Here is a 4,052-nt window from a genome sequence, read left to right on the forward strand (position 1 = left end):
CAGCTGAATTTGATTGAAGAGAAGAGATTGACTTCCATGTGTCATGGTCAGTTATATCAGCAGAGGATGAAGAAAGGTTTTGACAAGAAGGTTAGACCTCGTGTGTTCAGAAAAGGTGACCTTGTGCTCAAGAAGATCTTATCCTTCAAACCAGATTCCAGGGGCAAATGCACTCCTAATTATAAAGGCACATATGTTGTTAAGAGAGCCTTTTCAGGCGGTGCTTTGATTCTTACAACTATGGATGGTGAAGAGTTCACTCGTCCTGTAAATGCTGATGCAGTCAAGAAATACTTTGCCTAAAAAGAAAAGAACAACTCACTAAGTTGAAAACCTGAAAGGGCAGCTTAGGCAAATATGAGTGTCTCGGTGGATTGAAACCCGAAAAGGCGATCCAGGCAAAAATTAGAGACATAAAACAGAAAGTTTTATCCCGATAAATTTAGTACCCCGCCTTGGGGCAATTTATGCAAAAAACAAGGATTTTGGCAAGTAACTGCATCCTGCTGTTCTTCTGAGTTGAAGACATTGTTGATCATAATGGTCGGTTTTGATTCATCGTCCCCAACAACAGTCAAGAGCACAGTGGATATCAAGAGGCGGTAGAAGGATTAGTGATCATGGTATTCAATGTAAACCTTTTCCATGTAAATTTCCATTTTCAACTTTGTAAAGATCTATGGAGTCTTATCATTTACAGGCTACCATTCTATTAAAAAAAGTTGAGCTTTTATCCAATTATTTCTACTCTTATTTAATTCGGCCAAATAGTTTTAAATTTTATCATGATCATTTTGAAAATTGAAGTTTTAATCAAAATCATATTTTCTTAAACATATAAAAGCATTAATTTTAAGCAATCAAATTTATTTAAAAGGAGTATCAACAATGGTTCGAAAGCAGTAAGCCCTAAGTATGGAGCATTATTGATTCTCCCCAAGCAGTAGGCGCAATTTCTCTTTCATCCCCGACAACATTGTTCAGCACCTAGTGTTTATTGATTTCTCCGGGCAGTTGATTCTCCTTTATCCCCAGCTGAGTTGGTGTTTACTCCCCAGCCGAGTTTATATTTGTTCTCCAGCAGAGTGCGGACACTCCATTGCAGCAGTTCGCATGATTCTGATCAGAACTTTGGTTCCTCGCATGTCGTCATCAGATTCGCTCCCGGTCAGAATTTCCTCCTAGTTTCTGAGCAGCTATTTGCATTTGTTCCCCCGTGGGGTTGTCTCCCATTTGATATAGTGTTGATATAAAATTCCCCACAGAGTTGGTAGCAGTTTCCTCAGTAGATTTCCTCTTTTCTTCCCCAGCTAGGGTTGAGCCTTTGGGATATTGATCTCTCTTCTCCAGCAGTTGTTTCCCTCTTTTGGGGATTTGCCAAGAATTGTATCGATGATTCAAATCTGTGACATCCGTGTATCCTTTGAGATCGTATTGTCAGCATAATCATCATATACACATATACATATACACTCATATAATTTCATTATTGCATCATTGCACCTGTTGACTCATTCTTGTGATTCTTATTCTCTGTTATGGTGGTACTTTATCCCCATACAGGTTTGGTGAGTCTGTCCTCTTTTCAATTGTAGAGTGTCAGCCTCATAAGCGGAAAGACTTTAACCTTTCTCCTTTCTCCAGTGAGTTATTTCCTCATGGATGATTATTATTTCAGTTTCCTCCCCAATTGATTATCTGGAGGGAACCATCCCCTTGAGTTATATCCTCACCGGGTTAAGTATTAATTGACCGCTTCTTTCTAGATCTTACCTAGATAGATGCTTTTGGTCCCCTGAGAATTTATTACCCAGTAACTGGTGATATTCTTCTTAGTTGGCAGTTTTTTACTTCTTGTCCAATACCCGAAAAAAGTAACCTTTCTCTCCCCAGCGGATTCGTTTTCATGTTTCCCCAGGAAGTATATCCTTGATATGTTCATCCTAACCGGTGACAGATGTTTTCTTCCCTTGCTTTGAGTCTACCCTTGATATGTTCATCCTAACCAGTGACGAATATTCTCATCTTTGGTATTCTACCTAGTAAAAAGGTAGTTATAATCCCTATTTTGTTTCCCCGAGGGTTTACCCTTGATATGTTCATCCTAATCGATGACGGGTTTTCTTCTCTTTGCGGTCTTCTGCCCAGTAACCGGTGACAGTGAATCCTGCATTTTTCTCCCCTTTGCAGAGTTTATCCTTGATATGTTCACTTTAACCGGTGACGAATATCCTCTTTGTGGTATTCTATCCAGTAATGGATAAATGTAATTCCTATTCTTCCCCTCGGAGTCTATCCTTGATATGTTCATCTTAACCGGTGACAGATATTTCTCTTTAATGGTATTCTATCTAGCATTCGATAGATGTAATTCCTACTTTTTATTCCAGTGGTTTATCCTTGATATGTTCATCTTAACCGATGACGAGTATCCTCCTTAACATCCCCAGGCAAGTCTATCCGTGATATGTTCATCATAACCGGTGACAGATTTTCTTTCCTTTGAGTCTATCCTTGATATGATCACCTTAACCAGTGACGAATATTCTCTCCTTTTGGTTTTCTGCCCAGTAGCCGGTAGTTGTAAATCCTATTTTCAGTTTTCCCCATCAAGTCTATTCTTACCCAGTAACCGGTAATGAATACATCTCCTAGCGGCCCTCAGTGAGTCATCCTTGATATGTTTACCGTAACCGGTAACGGATGTCCTCTCTGTCATATTTTATTATCTCCTTACCCAGTAACAGGTAGTGGATAATATATTTCTGCTCCTCCTATGTTGAAGTTTATTTCTTCCCCAACTGAGTTGAGTAAGTTTTTCCTTAGTGAAATCACTTTTCCTGCATGGTTCGAGTATTTCAGTTTTATTCGGATTTACCTATTCCCCTGCAGACGTTCCTTTGTTTCCCCGGTTGAGAATTTCCATTTTCATTGAATTCCTCTAGTCCCCCAACATTTTTTAAGTCGTAGCCTAGCCTACGCATAACCTTTTATCCCCCAGAGTCTTTGTCTCCCTAGTGAGTTTTCCTTGTGGAATGCATTACCCTCATGCAGGCTTTTAGTCTCTTTGATTTCTTTTCCTTTGTGGCAATATTTCCCCACAAAGAGTTTATTTTAGCATTCATATCATATGAATCATGAGGTCTCTTAGGGACCAAAATTTGTTTCTATATGTTGTTATTTAAGCCCATTATGCTGAGTCGATACGAAGATTTTAACCTTCTCCTCCTCAGTTAGAATATCCTTAAATAGGGGCAGCTGTAACACCCCAATTTTGACCTTAAGATCCCTCAGGCTATCCTCATCATATGCATTGGCATTGGGATCATACCTTGGCATCCTCCTTACCCCTTTTATTCATTGGGTTTGTTTTGGGAGAGATCACCAAGCACCATCTGATTGTATCGTACTTTTTATTTTATCATTTACTAACCAAATACCAAAAATATGTCTTTGTATTTGTCTAACTCTTTTGTAGGGAGGGCACATGATCACCTTTGATCCATCAAGTTCACATCTAGGATTAAGACCCCCATTGCTAAGAGCTCAACCAAGGAATGGTCCATAATGGCTCTAGGCATCATATATGAGCCCCCATGATATTTACATGTTATTTTGATCAAGCATTCTTCAAGAGTTTGGAATTGGTTTGCCTTGGAAACCCTAGTTTATCTGGGTATCTTGAGTAACTTCTTCAACAAGCTTCTTCACCAATTGATCAAATACTCCAAGGGACACTATAAACTTTATCATATTATGCATATATGATCTCCCATGAGTCCAAAAAGTCAAGAAAATTGCAAGTTATCGAGGTGGGTGATGGTGGTTGACCAGAGGAATTCATCTGATCAAAACTGGGTTCCCCTAGACCCTATCTCCTACAATTTTCATCATATTAAAATGATTCCATAAGCAAATTTACTCTAAATGACATTCCAAACCACTTTCATGTTGCGGTCTAGATCTAGTTTTACTTGGAAAGTCATTCTTTTATGTTGAAAGATTATAGGTCATTTTGTCTAACCCCTAATTTGAAAGTCAACTTCCCAAGG

Source organism: Lathyrus oleraceus, chromosome 3 (genome assembly GCF_024323335.1).
Source record: "Lathyrus oleraceus cultivar Zhongwan6 chromosome 3, CAAS_Psat_ZW6_1.0, whole genome shotgun sequence".
Classification (NCBI taxonomy): domain Eukaryota; kingdom Viridiplantae; phylum Streptophyta; class Magnoliopsida; order Fabales; family Fabaceae; genus Lathyrus; species Lathyrus oleraceus.